Source organism: Triturus cristatus, chromosome 4_1 (genome assembly GCF_964204655.1).
Source record: "Triturus cristatus chromosome 4_1, aTriCri1.1, whole genome shotgun sequence".
Classification (NCBI taxonomy): Eukaryota; Metazoa; Chordata; class Amphibia; order Caudata; family Salamandridae; genus Triturus; species Triturus cristatus.
The window spans coordinates 412,524,204-412,547,014 of record NC_140585.1 but is presented as its reverse complement, the minus strand read 5'-3'; the positions used below and the strand labels follow the sequence as shown (position 1 = coordinate 412,547,014).

General features: G+C 46.5%; 1 long non-coding RNA gene across 1 annotated transcript in view; it reads right to left on the bottom strand.

Annotated features, from left to right (window-relative positions):
- The window catches only part of LOC146855037 (uncharacterized), a 364,961-nt gene that overhangs the window by 295,122 nt on the left and 47,028 nt on the right, over positions 1-22,811 (bottom strand). The window contains exon 2 of the long non-coding RNA XR_014980779.1: positions 2,764-2,923. This is a non-coding gene — a long non-coding RNA (uncharacterized LOC146855037). The remainder of the gene's footprint in view (positions 1-2,763; positions 2,924-22,811) is intronic.

Genomic DNA, 22,811 nt, shown 5'->3' with positions numbered 1-22,811 from the left:
ATCAACTTTGCTAACGTGGGAATCATCAACTAAATGCTCAGATATTCCATTGCTGAATCGGCTACTTCCTGTTAGAAATGGGATTCCTGGTTGGCTGAGGTAAGCTAGATACACAATAAGGTAACCTGTGCTCACCCTCTGGAAGCATGGCACAGAGCACTCAGGCTTATCTACCAAGGCAATGTGTAAAGTATTTATGCAACACACTCACACAATAACACAATGAATACACCACAAAAAAAAATCCAGACAGGTTTAATAATAATAATAATAATACCGCCTTTTGTAGAGCGTGAACAGCTACCGCCATAGAGGTGTCCTGGCGCTGGGCTATAGATGGCGTGCAGCCGTGCTGCACACCGCAGGAACCCTGAGAGAAAATTAAATTGACCTGAAGAGCCAGGTTTTTACAGCTTTCCTATATAAAGGTTCTGACTCAATCCTACAAATGCTATTAGGCAGGGAGTTCCATAGCTTGGATGCCTCCACAGTAAACGATCTGCCGCAGAGGCGGGCTTTCCTAACTCGCGGGATACAAAACAGATTTTGAGCATTGGACCTCAGAGCACGATTCTGTTTGTAGATGCATAACTGTTGTCTCAGGTAACTGGGACACTTCCCATGGAATGACCTGAATGCTAAGATTAATGCCATGAACTCAATTTGTTTTTCCACCGGCAGCCAATGGAGCTCTTTAATATGGGGAGAGATGTGATGACGAAATGGAACACGTCTGATCAGTCTCGCAGCCGCATTCTGTACCATCTGAAGTCTCTTGATAAGGTACGCTGGCAAGCCCAAGTATAAGCCGTTAGCATAGTCCAGCCTAGATGTCACAGTGGCATGGACTATGATCCGGCGTAAATCCTCCGGCAGCAGATGGAGGAATTTCCGCAAGTGTCTCAGCTTGCTGAACCAGGAAACTGTCACTTGCTGTATCTTTACTGATGCACATCGCTATGTAATCCCTCCTGGCCTCTCTCATTATTTTATGGAGCTCTTTCAATTCAGACTTATAAGCCACTTTGGCCAATGTCCCATAATCCACCCTCCGTAGATGTTCCAGGCGTTTACACCTGTTTTTGTTTGTTCTAAGCATCTCCGAGAACCAGGGGGCCGATGGGGATGCCCTCATCGATTTAGTAACTCTAGCTGAAGCAGTGGATTCTATCGCATCGGAGATCCATTTATTTAAGCACCGTGTGTCATTGTTTGCGTCATTAGTTAATGGTGGTTGGCTGTTCTGCAAAACAGGGCCTACGAACTCCACGGTCAGCTTCTTCCAGTTTCACTTTAAACAAAAGCGAGTGGTCCCTTGCCGACTGGCTTTTTCCACATTAAATGAGAAAGGAAAAGATAATGGTCGGTCCAGGCAATTCATCTTGGGGAGTACGTTTTCAAAGCAGGAATATTAGAAAACACAAGGTCAAGAGTATTTCCTGCCTTATGAGTGGGGAGCTTCACGTGCTGTGTCAAGTTTGTGCCCAGAAGGGACGAGACCACCTGTATTGCCTGAGTGCAGCTTGGGTCATTCACATGAAGATTGAAATCCCCTAGTGCAGTGAAATTAGAATATAATAAAGATTTCTGGGCAATGTAATTGCACAAATCCAGGTGTATACTTGCCACACAGTCTGGGGATCTGTAAATCAAGAGCCCTGCGAAGGAGCTTATTGGGCTAATCTTGATACAAAAGTTAAGCCCTTCAATCATATCCATAAAAATACTGGCTGCCCCCCTCCCCTCATTGCTCCCTCCCTATTAGCACAGCAATACAATATTTATCTGAGCAAAATGAGACCAAAATTACACATATCCAATCAATAGAAGTCGATATATGAATTTTTAAAGATTACATTCTAAAATAGTGCTTAGAAGTCACTAGCGGTCAAAAGATTACTTGATGTTGTGAGGGACCAGTACAAATACAAAGTTCAGGCCAACCACATTTGATGGCAGGCTGGCTAGAGGACCAAGATGGGTCCCGCTGAAAAAATACCTTTGATGCAGCTTTTGTCGGCGTCTAGAGTCTACTGCACGGTCGTCGAGCCTCGCAAAGGGGTCCCGGGTCCGGGTCGAGGTCCATTTAAGTGGATGCAATGCATTGTCGTCGAGACACGCAGAGCGCTGTTGAGCCCTGCAGGCTGTGTAACCGCTGTCATTGGGCTGCCTCTGCATCGGCGTCAAAGGGCGATGCAGCGGATTTTCTCATGCAGTCAATGCAATGCGTCGTTTTTTAGTTAAAACAGCTACATAACCCACTTCTGAGACCCAGAGCTTGGAGGGGAACCTCAGGCAAGGGTAGAACTTACAGAAGGCATAGTCCAGCAGCACCAATAGAATTGCCAGAAGTCTTTGTTAGGAATTATGCACAAAGCTTAACCAATTCTGGAACCACAGAATGACAGGATGCAAGACCTTTGAGTTTAGGTTATGGTCCGACACATACACCTTGAAGTTGTGCAAAACATTAGAAAGTGGACATGTCGTTTTGTTTGTTTTATTTTTTTATATGCTTAAATACCATTGGTGTATTGGAAGAATAATTACAGTCTTGTATTTAGTAAACAGACTTATTTGTAAGCATGACTAAGGCCCTCAAGTTCTCTCTACATGTGCTGTCACACCCGTTTTCCATGTGCAGCACTCTGTCAGTTGATGATGAGTCATACATCCTGCACAAGTAAAACCCACCCGTCCCAGAGCTATAAAAAGGAACATCTCTCTAGCAGAAACGCTTGTCTCGTTGTTTCTTCCACTTACCTGCATTCCAGCGTGTGAAGGTCTTCGGCTCCTGTCTTCTCCGGCTTCAGTTCCTGACTTCGTCTTCCCCTACCGGACGTCTCGAGTTCCTGCCTTCGCTGACTTGGGTTGCCTGGACGACCTTCCGGAGTCCCGCATCATTTCCTGTTTCCCTCGACAGCTGTAAGGAAAAAGAAAAAGGACAAAGTTAAAGAACGGTATTTCTTTCTGCATTTGCATCTTGCTGATGCAGTCCCAAGAACAATCAGGACTTTTTAAACTTCAAATCTTATGCATTAGAGACTTCTGTGAACGAACATTAATCCACGGACCAGAACTATTCTTTTGGCATGAAAAGCTTGTCTTCTTTAGAAAACAGGAATTCTAATTGAATCAGAACATTGATTAAAGACAGTAAGCAATAATATTTGACCCTGTGATAGCTAATACATGTGAACGAACTGGTTGTTAGTGTATGAGCTAATTGTTCTTGTTTCTTTCTTTAGTGCATGAGTAAATTAATAAATCTCATTTAAAGAATAATCCTAACCATAAGGGTCATAGACTGTTTTGAGCAGTATACAGAAATCATAGACATTGAATGATTAGTGTGTTTAATAATATGATAGCAAATGGAACAAATAACTGAACAGTTGTATATCATTTGTTGTTTAGCTAAACATAGCGTACTGCAAATTGTGCCAGACAGTGCTGAAGAAAGAAGAAGCTTGTCAGGTCATCAGAAGTGCGCCAAACCAGAGATTGCTTTGTTTGTTATCTCTCTTTTTTATTTTATCCAATTCCCCTTTCCCCTGGGATTCTTTCTTCACGCAAAGTGTTTTCAATCGCTTTGGTGGAGGTAGGGTCTTGGGGGTATTGGGAGCCAGCGTCTCTTCTACCCAAAGGAACAACCTGGTTTTCAAGTAAGTGGTTTCCTAACAGTCGTTTGTGCTTCAGAGACTTCAGAATAGAGGAGGCAAGCCAGCAATCACTTAGAGATCACTTTAAGGGCAGGCAGAGTCCTTCCAGCGAATTCAGGGTGCAGCAGGCAGCAAGGCAACAAGCAGAAAATCAATCATTTACAACAATCAGTCCAGTTGAGTCTCTTAAGCAATAAAGCAGTACTTCTGACAGAGGTTCAGTTCAAGATCTAGAAGTGTCTTGAGTCGCGCTTCCAGCTCCTTGCGACACGCAGTCCCTCAGAAGGCCCAACAACAGCAGCAGGCACTTCCAAAGAACTCTGGGGAGCTGGGGGGGTGAAGTCTGTTGTTCCTGAGACTTCAGCAGGAGGCAAGCTCTTTTCCAAGCCCTTGGAGATCCTTCACAAGTTGAGCAAAAGTACGCACAAAGTTCCTTTCTCCTCTCTTTGGCAGTAAGGCAACCACTGCAGGCCAATCCCCCAGTTTCAGGGATAGTTTCCTCCTCAGCTTCTTCTGGATCCTCCCTCAGCAGAGGTTCTTGTTTCCCAAAGTGATCTAATTTCTTGGGATCAGGGTCCCAATATTTATACCCAGAAATCCTTTGTCCTCTGAAGGCAGAGGGGCCTTTGCCCAGTCCAAACCAGTTCCTGAGCACTCTGTTTACCAGACTTCTGCTTTCCTTTCACAGTGCGGGCAGAAACATTAGACGCCCCACAGGAGGTGGAGCCAGCATTGTGGAAGGCAAGTACATCACTGGAGCACTTTGTTGACAGGATTCCTTCTCTTCATTCACTGTGCAGGGCAGAGACATCAGCCGCTCCCCAGGAGGTGGAGACAGCATTGTGGAAGGCAGGCACAGCCCTCTTCAGGTCCCAGGTGCAACTCCTCCCACCCATCTGGATTCAGATCTCTCTATTCACCACTGGGACACCTCACCCGGTCTCCTGGAATTCCCCAGCCCTGTCACTCAAACTCCAGACAAAGGAATACACACAGCCTAGCAGAGGCAGGTTTGAATGATTAGACAAGAAAATGCCTACGATCTAAAAGTGGCATTTTCAAACACAGAATGTTAAAACCAACTTTACTAAAATATGTATTTTATCATCCTGAGTTCAGGCATACTAAATTCGAATTTCTACCATGTTCTCTGAGTCAGTTAAGATTATAAGATGTAATAACCAAACTGCCCATTCTGGCCTATGGAGAACAGGTAGCCTTGCAATAGTGAAAAACGAAAATGGCTGTAATTCACTCTTAGAACATGCCACACACACCAGGGCATGTCATACCTTCTCCTTACAATGCACCCTGCCCTTGGGCCTACCATGGGGTGTCTGATATGAAGAAAAGGGAAGTGTTAGGGACTGGCAAGTGGGTGCACTTGCCCAGTCAGCATGACAGTACCAGACTGCACGCAGGCTCTGCAATGGCAGACCTTAGACACATGTTTACAGGCTGCTTCTGTGGGTGGCACAACCAGTGCTGCAAGCCCACCAGCAGTATTTGGATTACAAGCCCTGGGCACTCCTGGTGCAATGTACTAGGATCTGACAAGTAAACCAAACCAACCAATCATGGAATCACAAATCATGCATAAATTTACAATAGGGAGCACTTGCACTGTGGCACTGGACAGCAGTGTCACAGTGCCCTGAGCAACTAACACCAGCAAAAACATCCATGAGGCACAACGGAAAATGGAAGGGAGACTCACGCCAATGTGCCAGGTCTAACACGTGCTCCCTCCAGCTGAAATGTGGGGAGGACCACCCTACCTCCTGGCTGATCTCATCACTAAGGCGGAAAAATATGGACAGACCATCAGCATTGGCGTGTTCTGTACCGGGTCGATGTTCCACCGTGAAATCCATCCCCTGTAGGGAACTGGACCACCTTAACAGCTTTGGATTCTCACCCCTCATGAGGGGTCTGTGGTCTGTCTGAACCCGGAAGTGATTCCCAAACAGGTAGGGTCTCAGCTTCTTCAGTGCCCAGACCACAGCAAAAGCCTCACGCTCAATGGCACTCCACCTCTGTTCCAGTGGAAGTAACCTCCTACTGATGAAGGCTACAGGTTGATCTAGGCCCTCCTCATTCATCTGTGCTAGAACAGCCCCCACACCATGCTCTGAAGTGTCTGTTTGTACTATGAACTCCTTGGAGAAGTTGATTGCCAAGAGCACGGGCGCTGTGCACATAGCAGTTTGTAAGGCCTCAAAAGCTTCCTGACAGGTGTCTGTCCAAATCACTTTCCTTGGCTGCTTCCTGGAAGTCAGCGCTGTCAAGGGTGCAACAATGTTGCCATACCCCTTGACAAACCTCCTGTAGTAACCTGTGAGTCCTAAGAAGGCTCTCACCTCTGTCTGGGTTTTGGGCGGCTCCCAAGCCAGGATGGTTTCAATCTTGGGCTGTAGGGGCGCCACCTGGCTGCTCCCTACCTGGTGTCCCAAGTACACCACGGAACCCTGCCCGATCTGGCACTTACTCGCCTTGACTGCGATGTTATCCAGGTAGGCGGCACTGAACGAATCCAGTCCAGCCAACACCTGGTTGACTAACCTCTGAAAGGTGGCAGGGGCATTCTTCATCCCAAAGGGCATAACCCGGAACTGGTAGGGCCCATCTGGTGTGGAGAATGCTGACCTCTCCTTTGCCCCATCCGTCAAGGTGATCTGCCAGTACCCAGACGTTAAGTAAAACGTGCTGAGGTACTGTGCAGCCCCTAGCCGATCTATGAGCTCATCAGCTCTGGGGATGGGGTGTGCATCTGTCCTGGTGACTGCATTAAGCCCTCTGTAGTCCACACAGAACCGGAGTTCGGGTGTGGCACCCGGCGCGGCAGCCTTTGAGACCAAGACCACTGGGCTGGCCCAAGGACTGCTAGAGGACTCAATTACCCCTAGCGCAAGCATCTTTGAGACCTCCTCTTTGATACAAGCCCTTACCCTGTCAGTCACTCTGTAGGCCTTGTGCCGCACAGGTGTACTGTCCCCAGTGTCCACCTCATGGACACACCAATCCTTGACACCAGGAACCAGGGAGAACAGATCAGAAAACTGTCCCAGCAACTGGTGGCAGTCATTCTGTTGCTCAGGGGTCAGGGTGGAAGAGAGGTTGACATCATCCACTGACCCATCTTGCTCTCGGGCTGACAGGAGGTCAGGAAGAGGCTCGGTCTCCTCTTCCATCCCAGCATCTGTTGCCAAGAGCATGCCCACTTGGGACCTCTCCAAGTGGGGCTTCAGGTGGTTGACATGCAGGACCCTCAAGGGGTTCCTGGGAGACCTCAAGTCCACCAAGTAGGTAACCGGACTCTTGCGCTCCACAACCTCAAAGGGGCTGGTCCACTTATCCTGGAGCGCACAGGGCTCCACTTGGGCCATGACCCACACCTTCTGTCCAGGCTGAAGCTTAACGAGAGTGGCATTCTGGTCGTACCACCGCTTCATCTCCTCCTGGCTGGCTTCCAGATTCGCCTCAGCGAGTTGTCTGAAACGCCTAGTCTGGTTTCTAAAGGCCAGCATGTAGCTATATACATCCTGGCGAGGTTTCCTCGGAGATTGCTCCCAGCCTTCCTTGACCAGATTTAGAGGTCCTCTTACGGGGTGACCATAGAGAAGCTCAAAGGGACTGAACCCTAGAGATTTCTGTGGCACCTCACGGTAAGCAAAGAGCAGGCATGGTAAGAGGACGTCCCACTTACGCCTCATAGGTTCCTCAAGACCCATTATCATGCCTTTAAGGGTTCGGTTGTATCTCTCAACCAACCCGTTTCCTTGGGGGTGGTAAGGTGTGGTAAACTTGTAGGTTACACCACACTCTTGCCACAGGGACTTCATATACTTGGAAATGAAGTTGGTCTCCCAGTCAGACACTACCTCGCGAGGAAATCCCACTCGGGAGAAAATTCCCATCAGTGCTCGTCCCACCACGGGGGCCGTCACTGTCCTCAGAGGTTTGGCTTCCAGGTACCGGGTGGCATGGTCCACCAAGACCAGGATGAACCTGTTGCCCATGGCTGTCTTGGGGTCTAGTGGCCCCACAATGTCAATACCCACCCGCTCAAAGGGGGTGCTGACTACAGGGAAGGGCTGGAGAGGAGCCTTGCACTTCCTCCCACTCTTACCACTTGCCTGGCAAGTCTGGCATGTCCTGCAGTGAGTGTCTGAACTCCTGCACATTTGGGGCCAATACAAATGGGTGACAAGCCTTTCAAAGGTCTTGTCCTGCTCCAAATGTCCTGCCAATGGAACATCATGAGCCAGCCCCAGTAGGAAGGCTCTGAAGCGCTGGGGTACCACCAGCACACGGGCTGACCCAGGCACAGCAACCTTAGGCTCTGTATTTAGGAGGTCATTCTCCCAGTAGATCCAATGTGATCCTGACTGATCACCTGCTGCCTGGTCTGCAGCCTGTTGCCGCAGACCCACAAGAGAAGGGCATTCTTTCTGCTCCTTGCAGAATTCCTCAATGGAGGGTCCTCCTTCTTGCTGCCAATGGGTCAGCTCAGGCAGGTCCCCCAGTTCGGCTACCTGTTTCCCTGTAGGCTCCAGGGCATCCCCCTCAGGGTCTGCTCCCTCCTGGACCGTGGGAACTTCAGGGCCCGGTTTCCCGCGCCCCCTGCCTCTCCTCTTGCTGGCAGGTACCTGGGCCTCCCTCTCAGGCTCCAGGTCCTCTTGAGCACCTTTACTCGCTGCCATTGACCGGGTGGTCACACACGCCCAGTCAGGCATACCCAACATTTCTAAATGTGCATTCCGCTCCACCTTCGCCCAAGGTGAGCTCTCCAAGTCATTCCCTAACAAACAGTCAACATACATGGCGGGCCTCACAGCTACCTGAAGAGTACCAGAGCCCCTCCCCACTCAAATGGAACCTGAGCCACCTTGCAGTGACTCTCTGTGTTGTCAGCGGCAACAACTGGGTAGAATGCTCCAGGGACAACCTGCTCTTGAGACACCAGGTGACACTTGACAGCTGTCACTCTGGCCCCTGTGTCTCTCTTAGCTTCCACTCTATGGCCATTGATGGTCACCCACTGCCTGTATTTTTTAGTGTTATCAGGCAGCTGGGTCCTAGGGACCACCTCGCAGTCTCCTAATGAGACAAGGGACATCTCTGCGGGACCCCGCCCACCTTGGGCACCCCTTTCCTCACCCAGGGCTACACTAGCCATCTGCTGGGGGCTGCACCAGTGGGGGCTGGTTTTCCAAAAAGGTGACACTTGGTATCATTGGCAAATGACCCAGTTCACCACATTTGTAGCATCTCCGGGGCCCTCTTTGAACAGGTGGACCTGTCGGGGCCCCTGACGATTTCTGGGAACCTTTCCCTTGGTTCCCTTGGGGATTACTTTGGGGCCTCTTATGGAACTCCCTCTGTTTACCCTTGTCCCCCCCACTTTTCTGCTGGGGACCCTGCCCACTCTTGGCTGAGTCTCCCACGTGACCCTTGTGGACCCTGGTACTGACCCAGCGGCCCGCCTCCTTAGCAAGCTTCCTAGGATTAGTCAGCCTACTATCAATCAGGTGCTGGCGTAGCTCAGGAAAACAGTTACTTGACAAGTGCTCCCATGCAATCAAATCAAGCAATCCCTGAAAATCATTGACTTTGCTACCCTTCACCCAACCATCCAATGCTCTGCAGAAGTGGTAACATATTCAACATAGGTACTGTTGGCTATCTTTGTGCAACCCCTGAACCTCTGTCTGTACATCTCAGGGGACAAACCATATCTAGACATCAATGCATCTTTCATGTGGGGATAGGAATTATAGACATCAGAAGGCAAGTCTAGCAGTGTGTCCCACCCCTCACTAAGGAACCGTCCCCACAACCCCGCTCCCCAATCCTTTTCAGGGACCCGGTGGGAAGACATGGCTACCTCATAGGCCTTGAACCACTGCCCAATATCATCATTTTTTTTAAATTCCTTCACCACATCTTTAGGGATATAAACTCTAGATTCTACAGGCATTGACGGTGTGCTGCCACCAGAGGGAGCAATTTCTAAACTCTGGGCTTTCAACTCCAACTCCCTCAAAACCTTTTCATGTTCATACTGTAGCTTTTTCTCTTCTAGGGCTAACTTTATACTTTGCATTTCAAATTCTAACTGCCCACTTAACTTGAGCTTGGTCAGCTCCAATTTGTGCATCCTACACTCTTTTCTATCTGCCAACTCCTCTGGCGATAGACTTTTACCAGAAACACTGCTATCAGCAGGGGAAGGTGTTCTCCTTCCTCTTGGACCCACTGGCCCATCCAGCTGTCCCTCTGCATTATCATTATCAGTGGCATTCCTTGCTTCTACCCAGGCCCTCAGCGCCTTGTAGAACTCTGCCTTGTTTTTGCATCCAGTAGTGCAAACATTACATTTTTGCAAAATAATTTCAGCTGTTGTACTTTGTAGCTTTCCAGTTTCTCTTTTTCCCATTCATTATCAACAGAGACTATGGATGCTGCTTTCTCCATGGTGGTTAAACTTGGCAGTACTCAAAAATAGAAAGTCCCAAAAAGAATCTACCAACAAGTATTGGTTGCATTAAGGTCTGCACTCACTAAGTAGTGTTCACCAATCACTGTACATGAGTCACAAATGCAAGTCCAGAATCCTCACCGCTGACCACCAATGTTAGACTTGGGGGTCTCTAGTTGGCACAGGTATGCACGTGTGACAAATAGGGACCCTCTCCTCTAGTCAGGGTAAGGGGTACACTCCTAAAATAACCCCTGCTCACCCCCTTGGTAGGCGAGCACGAGCAGACAGGCTTATCTCAGAAGCCGTGTGTAAAGCATTTGTGAACACATATAGTAACCAAGTGACAACACTACAAATGGACACCACAAAGGTTTTATATAACAAATAAGTATTCTTTATATAGATTTACCACAAGACCATTAAACGACTAAAATACACAATACCGTTACTTTAGATGGTAGAATTTTGCTTAGTTCTCTTAAGTTCTTAAATGCGACACTTTAAGTCAATGTACCTTTTAGATGCGACACGCAGGGCAACAAAAGTGTTGCAACGATGTTGATGCGATGAAGTTTTTGGTGCAAAGAAATAAAGACGTGAAGATCTTCCAGATGCGGTACACTTCTCCAATGTTGCGAGAAGACACGACTCGATGCTTCAGCTGCAGCGGCGTCACCCTTTACGTGATGCGACGACAGCAGCCTTGGCAGCGGCACTCTTCTCCGACGTTTGCGAGACGCTTCCGCTCGATGCGATGTTGCAGCAGCGACACCCCTTTATGCGATGCGACGACAGCAGCTCCGACGGCGGCACGCTTCCCCGTGGATGCGAGGCGCTTTTCTTGATGCTGTGCAATGCGACAACTACGATGGCTGCGATGGCGACACGCTTCTTCCTCGATGCGAGACTCTTCTCTTGATGCGGTGCAATGCATCATCTACGATGGCTGCGATGGCGACACGCTTCTTCAGCGTTGCAAGACACTTCCTGGATGATGCGAGACGCTTCCGCTCGATGCGATGCTGCAGCGGCGACACACTTTTGAGATGCGATGACAACAGCTCCGACGGCGGCACGCTTCTCCTTCTTGAGTCGCGCTTCCAGCTCCTTGCGACACGCAGTCCCTCAGAAGGCCCAACAACAGCAGCAGGCACTTCCAAAGAACTTTGGGGAGTTGGAGGGTGAAGTCTGTTGTTCCTGAGACTTCAGCAGGAGGCAAGCTCTTTTCCAAGCCCTTGGAGATCCTTCACAAGTTGAGCAAAAGTACACACAAAGTTCCTTTCTCCTCTCTTTGGCAGTAAGGCAACCACTGCAGGCCAATCCCCCAGTTTCAGGGATAGTTTCCTCCTCAGCTTCTTCTGGTTCCTCCCTAAGCAGAGGTTCTTCTTGTTTCCCAAAGTGATCTCATTTCTTGGGATCAGAGTCCCAATATTTATACCCAGAAATCCTTTGTCCTCTGAAGGCAGAGGGGCCTTTGCCCAGTCCAAACTAGTTCCTGAGAACTCTGTTTACCAGACTTCTCCTTTCCTTTCACAGTGCAGGGCAGAAACATTAGATGCCCCACAGGAGGTGAAGCCAGCATTGTGGAATGCAAGTACAGCACTGGAGCACTTTATTGACAGGATTCCTTCTCTTCATTCACTGTGCAGGGCAGAGACATCAGCCGCTCCCCAGGAGGTGGAGACAGCATTGTGGAAGGCAGGCACAGCCCTATTCAGGTCCCAGGTGCAACTCCTCCCACCCATCTGGATGCAGATCTCTCTATTCACCACTGGGACACCTCACCCAGTCTCCTGGAATTCCCCAGCCCTGTCACTCAAACTCCAGACAAAGGAATACACACAGCCTAGCAGAGGCAGGTTTGAATGGTTAGACAAGAAAATGCCTACTTTCTAAAAGTGGCATTTTCAAACACAGAATGTTAAAACCAACTTTACTAAAAGATGTATTTTATCATCCTGAGTTCAGGCATACTAAATTCAAATTTCTACCATGTTCTCTGAGTCAGTGAAGATTATAAGATGTAATAACCAAACTGCCCATTCTGGCCTATGGAGAACAGGTAGCCTTGCAATAGTGAAAAACGAAAAACGTAATTCACTATTAGAACATGCCACACACACCAGGGCATGTCCTACCTTATCCTTACAATGCACCCTGCTCTTGGGCCTACCATAGGGGTGTCTGATATGAAGAAAAGGGAAGGTTTAGGGACTGGCAAGTGGGTGCACTTGCCCAGTCAGCATGACAGTACCAGACTGCACGCAGGCTCTGAAATGGCAGACCTTAGACAGATGTTTACAGGCTGCTTCTGTGGGTGGCACAACCAGTGCTGCAAGCCCACCAGCAGTATTTGGATTAGAACCCCTGGGCACTCCTGGTGCACTGTACTAGGGTCTGACAAGTAAACCAAACCAACCAATCATGGAATCACAAATCATACATCAATTTACAATAGGGAGCACTTGCACTGTGGCACTGGACAGCAGTGGCACAGTGCCCTGAGCAACTAAGACCAGCAAAAACATCCATGAGGCACAACGAAAAATGGAAGGGAGACTCACACCAATGTGCCAGGTCTAACAATGGCTAATAGTAGTAACGTTTTTCAAAAGTATAAAAGTAAACTAACAAGTGTAGATTTACTCATACTTAAGTTTACCTTTGTGAATAGTTCTCATGTACAGTTACCTTTGTGATTAGGCCCCCATAGTGTCCAAGATCCATCCCAAATTACACATTGCCTTCATCAGCACATCCCTTATAATAAGAAATTATTATCCAGCTTCCCACAATACCTCAGTATACACAAAGCTATTTTCTACACTGGCCAGTAAGCCCTCATTAAACCACATTGCTTAATTTGTGCCGGTCTATGCTTATTTGTTAACACCAGCACATATTTATAGCAGTCAACCACATAGTGGCACTAATGTCTGCTTTAAAAAAATCAATAAACAGTCTAAAAATGTAACAAACATTTACAAAAAAATAATGTCAGTGAGGTCAGGCCAAAGTATAAATCCTAGAGCAGTGTTGGGCTCTCAAAACAGAAACTAAAACCTGGTTAATCAGTAATGACCCTCAATATGTGATGTGCAGTATAAACGACGATTAATGTCTTTGGGCCCTATTACGAGCTTTGCGGTATGGGAGCAGACTGCCATGCTGGCAGCCTGCTACCGCACTGCCAAACCCGTGGTCGGACCACCCGCCAGATTACGTGATTCCTCATGTCTGACGGGCTGTTTCTGGCTTCCCCACGGCAGTGCCTCTGAAAATGGGCATCACAATGGAAACGCCAAAAACAGTTTCTGCATGGCATGAATTGTAAAGGTACTGCGGTGCATGCACACAGGGCTCAGTGGCACTACCTTTGTTTCCTCTCTGCCACAGTTTTCATGGAGGAGGAACCGCCATGAAATCCGTGGTGGAGAGGAAACTCATAATATGCTTGACGGGACCGCAGCAATCCCGCCAAGCATATGGCTGCCTATACACTTCCACACCAACGCCAGGGAACGGTGGTTCCTTAGCGTCTTCCGCGCTGCAATGGCAGTCCAACCGCCATACTCTTAATGAGGTGGTTAGAGCGCTGGTGCGGTGGTGGCTGGACTGCCATTGCCGCGCCTCCGTGAGTCTGGCAGTCATCAGATCGCCACACTCGTAATTAGGGCATTTGTGCAAACTGGGACATGGCCATAGAATGTGGCTCTGGCAGTCCTATATTTCTCATAAAAGACAGCGTATATTGTTTACATTTCCATTTGTCCATTACCTCCCTACCTATGAGAATAAAGTTTGTCTCCTTTAAGAGTATTCAAGTCCATCTGTAAACTGATTGTTGTGCCCCGCTGGAAGCATGCTTCTTATATTCCCGTTTCATCAGCACAGGACCTTCCGGTTACAAATGTCTGATGTCGAACAGTTTAGGTATATCTTTTAAGTACAAAACAAAACAACACCTCGATAGCCATTGTTGTGCAAATTTACCTTTTTCCATAGCAAACCTGGAACTGAGTTTGTAGCTACTTTTAGTGCTCTGAACCAATAGCAAAACTCCATGTAATTGTTAAGAGTTTGCCAAATTTTAGTACAGGGATACTGGAGGGGCAGAATTCCTGATTCAGGCTGAGGTATCCCCGTGCCTAAATCTGCTGATTATAAGCTTTAGCCCCCAAATGGGAAATAACAGCATGGACTTGGACATATAGGGTCCTTTACAAGTGTTTTTCACCCATTCCAGAGAGAAAAATGCACACATTGTCAGCCAGCTCTGAGCAGGTGAAAAGTGTCAGCAGAGCGTTCGTACGGAATGTGTGGAGTTGGGTGGTAAGTATGAGTTAGGGATGGCTTGGGCCTGTCTGTGGGGAGCAATGCCCACAGCCACTGCACATGCAGCATCGAAAAGAGGTTGGTGTATCCAGGCCTGAAATTTTGGGATCTAGAATTAGGGGGCCCAATGCTTCTAAGTCACAAGACACTTGAAATTACGGGTGGTGTAATTTCATCTGGAATTAGCGCTCCTGGGGCCTATTACATATAGGGTGCACTTTCCCTGTTTGCGCGATGCCGCACCTTAAAAAAGGTGCGCCAGGCGCCAGGTGCAAACAGGGAAAGTGGACCCTATTACATTGAATGCACTGCCTCTAGGGTGCCCGCAAAGTCATGCTGTGCTGGGGGCAGCACATTCAAGTGAAAAACGAAGTAACTTTGAAGCATCCGCTCCATGTTTCACCGTTTAGGCAGCAACCTGCCTGCCCTTTTAAGAGGGGAGAGAGATCCCCTTACCGGTAGGTGCAGTCAGGGAGCCCCTTTACCCCGGCAAGAGGGCTGTCATCAAGGGGTGCATTGACAGTGCGCCTCCTTTTTTGGGCTCGGTGCCCATGTTTATAATATGACCCGGGTGCAGAGGCAAAGGGATTCCCTCATTTTCACTCCCCCATGCAAATGAAGGAACACCCACTGGTGATAGCCCTAGCACTATATGTGTACCAGCACTATCTGTATTACAGAAAACGCCCCACAAGCTTCTGCGGCCCTTTCTGTAATACCAAAGTGCCCTGGGACACACAAAGTGAGTGAACATGCCTGTTGCACCCCTGGGGCATTTGATAGTCTCTGCGGCTGCCCTGGGGGCTGTGCATTCAATGTGACTGGGTGCACTTTCCCTGTGTGAACTGGGCACAAACAGGGGCCTAGTCTATCCTGTGTTTAATCCAGAACACCTCAGGTTCTTTCAAGCCAGTCCTCGATTTAAAATGGGTGAACTCCTGCATCAGGTCCCAAATGGTGACTCTACAATCCATAATGGTAATGATAATTCCCAGAGTCTTTCTAACATCTATAGATTTGCAGAATGCATATCTGCACATCCAGGTCTGTGAAACATAACAGTTCCTGTGATTTACAGTGGTAGCCTCTCACTACTAATTCAGAGTGCTTCCCTTTGTGTTAAAATTCTCCCCAATGGATTTCACAATGATGTTGGTTCCTCTTGTGTCGCGTTTTCATCTAGAAGGGCTATTTCTGCACATATACCTGGACAAGTGCCTCAGCCAAGTTTTGTCAAGGGAGTTGCTTGATTCCTATACTCACAGAGTACTTTCCATACTTCAGGAGCACAGCTTTCTTATAAATTGGGAAGGCCAATTTATGTTCTGTTATGTTAAGCTGATTTGTAAAGCGCACAGCTACTCAACTGAGTGTCCAGGTGCTCATGCTAAGGACAACAGACCAAGGAACCTAGATTGACTGCCTGAAGAGCCCTGTCTTCAGTTTCCTATTGAAGGCAGCAAGATTACAGACCATACGGAGGTCTGATGGAAGTGTGTTCCAGTTGAGCGGCCCCAAGTAAGAAAAGGATCTCCCGTCTACTCTAAGACGATTGATCCGGGGCACTCTTGCAAGGCACGCGGAGGATGAGCGAAGGGTACGCGCTGGGATGTACACGCTGATCCTCGCTCTGAGGTGTACCGTGCCCGCGTTGCACAAGGCCTTATGCATTAAGACCGAGGCCTTAAAAATAATCCTCTTTTTCATAGGGAGCCAGTGGAGGACCCTCAGATGAAAGGACATGTGAGACCTGGGTGGGAGTCTGAGTAGCAGTCTAGCTGCCAAATTCTGCACTACCTGGAGTCTATTGAGAACACAATCAGGAAGACCGAGGTAGAGGGCATTCCTGTAATCCAGTCTCATCATGATCAGAGCCTGAAGGACCTTTCTGCCTGCAAACTCAGACAGGAGAGGTAGAATTTATTTTTAGCATGCGGAGAGTGCCGAAGCAGGAGCCAGCTAGAGCTTGAATCTGTGGTTGGAAAGAGAGGGTGCTGTCAATTGTAATACCTAGGTTCTTCACAGAGTTTTGGAGGGAACCAGGCTGAGGCACATTGCTTGGTCAGCAGGTTCTCACCAGATTGTGGGGGATATCCCCGAAGACCACGATCTCGGTTTTATCCGGATTGCACCTTAGTTGGTGTTGGCCTCTTCTCTAGACCTGTCTTTTATAGGGGCAGCATTCTGCATGGATTTGTGTAATAGTTACTTAGCCAGAAAGGAGAGTGCAATGAATTCAAGATCATATCACGGATCTGCACAAAGAGCTCTGGAGGTATCATTCTGGCTAGAGGTTGAAGGAGACTTAGCAGCAACTATCTTCTCTGTTCTGTTGGCAATATTTCATCTGCAAAATTGGATGGCATGGATACTGGTGAATTGTACTATAGTTCCACAGGACTTGTCAATAAGAATCAGTCTGTACCAGCAGGTAAAAAATGACTTGATTTGGTGGTTGAAGACATCTTATCTCGTAAGGGGTGTTCGTCTGGCTGCTGCCCGGCACCAATAAAAATCACAAGCAATGCCAGCCTATCATGATGGGGAGCTTGGCTGGAAAATCATCAGATACAGGTTTATTGGTCTCCGCAAGTCAGTCAAAGATCGTCACAGGGAGTTGCAATCTGTGTAATTGGCCTTGAAATACTTTGATCTTCAGACATTGGTGCAGTTTTAGTTATTGGTGTGGTAAGAAAGGTTTGGATCCCAGCACTGTGGTTTTGATTAGGGGTGGGCGGAATTTGCGAAAGTGACTTTCGCAAATTATCACGAAAATGTTAAAAATCTCCGCACACACGTGGAAATATCGCGAAGATGCGGACGTTTTTTTCCCGCCCGTTCGCGGTATTTTCTGCGTGGTCGCGGCTCACCAACTTACCCATGCGGTTGCTCGCGGGCGCGGCCATCTTGTTTTCACTCTTCTCGCGGTGCATGATCGCGAGAAGAAAGACGTGATCGCGCGACCAATGACATTACTGCGGGCGCGAACTGTCGCGAGACAGCGCAAATGGCTATCAACAATCCAACATCTCGTGGAGAACGCGAACGGATCGGGAAAACTTGTCGGCGAACGCGGGGATTCAGGTAAGGCAATCACGCGCGCGCGAGAATGTATTATTTTACAGCACGAGCAAGAAACAAATTATCGCTAAGCTGCGGAATGCGGAAATTTTGACATTTTCGCGCTCTCCGCGGAATGCGAAAATGTCAAATTATCGCAATTTCCGCGAGCGGAACGGAAATTTAGCCCAGGCCTAGTTTTGATCCATATCCTAGAATTGTTGCAGGAGGTATCTAAATTGGAACTAAGAGTGGCTGCTCTGAAAGTCCAGTGGGCAGCCATTATAGGCTTTAGAAGCTCCTGGAAAAAATAAGGGATAATGATGGTTTGATTCCATGACTATTTAAGGGTCTAGATATTATTTGTCCAACCTCTCCTAGACTATTTCCTTCCTGGGATCTGGTTTTGGCTCTGGGGGCATTATTGAATGCCCCCTTTGAGCCTTTAGAGGACGCAGATTTGAAGACTTTCACTCTTAAGGCCTTTGTTTTAGTAGGCATTAATTCAGATAAGAGATTGGAATGGGGGGAATTGGGAGCCTGATAAAACTCTCAGTAACATTCATTAACAGTGTGCTGTGAAAATGTTATTAAAAGAAAGCTAAAATAAGGGAAAATGCTTTTGCGCATGCGTGAACAAATACATGGAACTAGGCCGCAAATCCTCTTGGCTTTCATAAAAAAATAAAAGACTAATGCCGCTTTTGTGCAAGTAAATAAAGTTTGCTAGGAAATAATAATATTATGAGCTGTGCATGGGTTAGCGCAATGCTGGGATGGTGTGCAATGAAATTACATTTCAGGGAAATAAGAATGTTTGTGTAGAAAAGCAAGCATGGGCCTATTCTTCTGCATGTCAGTTTGGGGTTAATAATTGGAGAAATAAAATGACCAGAAAGAGTGTTTCGAGAGAGAACGCTAAGGCTGCGTGTCCTTCGCATAACTTGTGTGACTGCCAAGCTGCGGAGCAAAAAAGATAAATAGTGGAAGCGAGCAACTTCCTTCTGTAAGCGGCAAAGACATACAATGGAAGCGCAAAGACTTGATACATGAAATGTGCTGCAGGCAATATGTACTATGATTGTGATTTGAAGTTATTTCCTGGGAAGAATCTGTCACAATGCTGAAAGTTTAAGACAAAAGGACATTGAATAAGATGGTCATGCTGAGAGTGGTGTGACAGTACACCCCCATCCTTAGCCAATGAGAGATGGAGTTTATTCTCATTTTGAAACAAATGTGGGTTGGCCATTTAGGTTTTATGCTATAATTGAAAGTCCCTGGTGGGTGTGGTTAGGGTCGGCAGGTGTTTAGGTAGCGGGAGATCGTCGCTGTTGTTGGTTTGCTGTTTCCAGATAGAGGCCTACTTGTTTCCTGATTCCTGACTTAATCTTTGCCACTCGGCTCTTCTTGAGGGGCCTTACTGCCCTTTGGCCAGAGGGTAGATTTACCTGATTCTTATTTGGGTTAGTATAGATAATATTCTGAATTTGCATAATCATTTCCAAATGTATTTTGTTTCTGAAACTTTTCTCTCTTCGCCTGTCCACTCCTTCAATGCATTGTTTATTTGACATGGGTTTGATTCTGTACATTGCTAATACTTTTTCTCCGTGATAATCTATGATTTGCATTGTATGACGGTACTTGATGAGCATTTATTTCACATTATTTTTCGATAAACAATATAAATTACACACTGAGTCTGTTATTATTTAGTAGTATTGATGAGTACATATTAATGCTATCAACTATTCAAATCCCAAAGGTCCGTTGCCACAAACATATACATTTTATAAGGAGAAATGCAGATTCAATTGTGTATTTGGTAAAGTTGGGTATAAACTTGCATCACACTGAACCCAGCGTGAAGGGATTAGTTGGGTAAAGTAAATGGGCCTTTGTTTGTGTAGGAATTATTGATCCCTGATCGCTGGATCAGTTTTGGTGGCAGAGTATGGTAACTTATTGATTAGTTTGGCAATAATGATTGATTATTGATTTATTGGTTACTAATATAAAAAGTTAGTGTCTTTGTCTTATGTCGTCTGGAAGTATGGGTACGGAGGTGCCCAAGATCTCGGGATGATGATGATGATGTTATTTTAGCCTATGTGGAAGAGGAATAGTGTGGAATGGTATCACACTGCAGAAGTACTTAGTCTGTTGTCGTAATATCGAACAGTGAAAGGCTGTTGATGTTATTACAGGGACTTATTCGATAGAAAGAAGATTGCATGAAATAGTGAAAGGTCCGCTTCTGAAACTCTGGCCGTACATCCCCAAAGGAGTACCAAGACCTCTTTCTGAAAGGAAAGTCCTCTTCCGAAACTTTGGCTAGTATCCCCCGAAAAGTACCAAGATTTCCTTTAACTTGATTGAGAGTAGAGTAGCGCTGGTCGTTATTGTACTAGAAATGAAAGAATCTCTTTTTGAATAATGAAACTATCTCTTTTACTAGTGGAGCAGACAAAGTAGCATTGTTTTGTGTTGTTTCTAACAAGAAAATAGTTAAGAAAACTTAGTAATACATAGCCATATTATTTTGTAAAGGGAGGGTCAATAGCAGGAGTAATACTGACGTCACAAAAAGCAGCGCTGACATTGGTCAGACAGCAGGCGCATAGAGTGACGTGATTGGTTGGTTGCTGTGAGCGGTGCTGGTATTGGTTAGAATAGTGAATACGTAGTGAGCTGTGATTGGTTGGTGTGAGTCGCGCTGGTATTGGATGAGCGCTAGCAAATAGAATAATCAGAATTACGGAAGGATTTTTATTTTGTTTGCTGAAATATTTAGCGTAGAAGAGTTGAAAAATGAAGATGGTAAAAAGAATAAAAGATTTCTTCAAAAAAGACAAGTCGATAGTCACTAGAGAGGGACTTCCTGTACCTCCTCCAGGGTCGCCTGCTGCTTTTATGATGTTGGAATGTGGGTATCATACGTGTACATGGTTAGAGAATTGGATGAGTTATACGGAAGATGATGGAGTTTTAGCTTTCACAGAGCATGGTACATTTAACGTTAGGATTTTGGAGGATTTGAGGGAACAAATGAATTCATTAAAACCAAATCCTAGACCTATGCAGTATGAAGCGCTTGAGGAATGGGAACATGAGGCTTATAAATATGAAAGAGACAGGAATGGAAAAAAGTACTGTAATATAATATCAAGGTATTCTGAGGCTCGATGGGATGATCAAATGACAAAATGGAGAAGAACTGTGATACCAGAGGGATTATATCCAGTAATAGTTTCTGAAGCTCAGGATGGAGGCAAATGTAAAGAGAAAAAGAATAACCTAGAGACTTCAGAACTAGAAATAGACCCAAATTAAATTGATGATGAGTTAATGGATGAAATACTATTAAAAAGACCGCCACAATATCAGGAAAGTTCAGGGGAAACAATTCCAAACGCACCACTAATTGAAATACAAGTTCCTCAGGTTCCACAAGTTCCGCAAGCTCCACAAGTTTCACAGATTACACAAATTGCGGTAGCTTCACAAGTTTCATTAGGTACTCGAGTGTTGCAGGAGAGTGAGATTGACATGTTAAATATGGCGTGAAAATAGTGCAGATTGTTAGAGGAACGACTCCAGTGTCAGGGAGTTCAGGGGGTCCTTCACCAGAGGAGTTAGATTACTGGATAGGAGGAATGGAAAATAATAAGTCTCAATTGAGTATAGATGTAGGCAGACTGAGAGTAGATTTCGAAGAAATGATTATTGGTACAATAAGTCCAGAGATTGAGTAAGTACCGAGATGAAGAGTTGTTCTTTTTGTGTAAGAATATAACATGGAAAGCAAAGAATCGCATGAGAAATTGGCAGAAGTTGCACAAGAATATAGTGGACATAGAGAAATCTAAAGTTTTTTAAAAAACGTATTGACTGGATTTTACTGATAAAGATTTGGAGAGCTTGAATACGTCTCACAAACGATTGCAAATAAAAGATTTCATGAATACTGTTAGACCTGGTAACATTGGCGTGAGTCTCCCTTACATTTTTTTCTGATTTTCTCCTCTGTTTTTGATCTGTTTGCTGGTTTTAGATGCTTTGGGCACTGTGCCACTGCTATTCAGTGCCCCAGTGCAAGTGCTCCCTATGTTAAATTGATGTACTGATTAGTGACTCCATGATTGGGTTATTTGATTTACTTGTCAGACCCTAGTACATTGCACCAGTAAATCAAATGCTGCTGGTGGGCTTGCAGCACTGGTTGTGCCACCCACCGAAGCAGTCTGTAAAGTGTGTCTCAGGCCTGCCATTGCAGAGCCTGTGTGCAGTCTAATACTGCCATGTCGACTTGGTAATTGCACCCACTTGCCAGTCCCCAAACCTTCCCTTTTCTTCATATCAGACACCCCTAAGGTAGGCCCAAGGCAGGGTGCATTGTAAGCATAAGGTAGGACATGTCCTGGTGTGTGTGGCATGTCCTAATAGTGAATTACAGCTATTTTCGTTTTTCACTATTGCAAGGCTACCAGTCCCCATAGGCCAGAATGGGCAGTTTGATTATAACACCTTATAATCTTAACTGACCCAGGGAACATGGTACAAATTCAAGTTTAATATGCCTGAACTCAGAATGATAAAATACATCTTTTAGTAAAGTTGGTTTGAACATTCTGGGTTTTAAAATACCACTTTTAGAAAGTAGGCATTTTCTTACCTCACCATCCAGCCTCTGCTAGCTTGTGTATTGTGTGTCTGGTTTTGTGAGTGACAGGGGCTGGAGGATTCCAGGAGACAGGGTGAGTCAGCAGAGGGCTGAATAGACCCATCTGCATGTAGAGTGGTGGGAGGAGTCAACACCTGAGTCTGAAAAGGCTGTGCCTGCCTTCCGCAATGCTGGCTCCGCCTCCTGTGGTGCGTCTGATGTTCCTGGCCCGTACTGTCAAAGGAAAGAAGGAGTCCTGTAAACAAAGTGCTCCAGGACTGCACAGAACTGGTTTGAACTAGGTACAGGCCCCTCTGCCTTCAGAGGACAAAGGATTTAGTAGTATAAATATGGGAACCCAGACCCCAAGACTTTTGATCACTTTTGGAACAACAAGACGAACCTCTGCCAAGGAGAAGCACCAAAGGAAGCTACAGGAGTTGGACTGCCCCCCTGCCAGTGTGCTGTGTTGCTGGGTTGGCCTACAGTGGTGTCTTCAGTGCCATGGAGAGGAGAAGGAACTTTTAAAGAACTTTTATCATCTTGCAGAATATTACTTCAAGGGCTTGATTTGAGCTTGCCTCCTGACTGAAGTCTCAGGGAT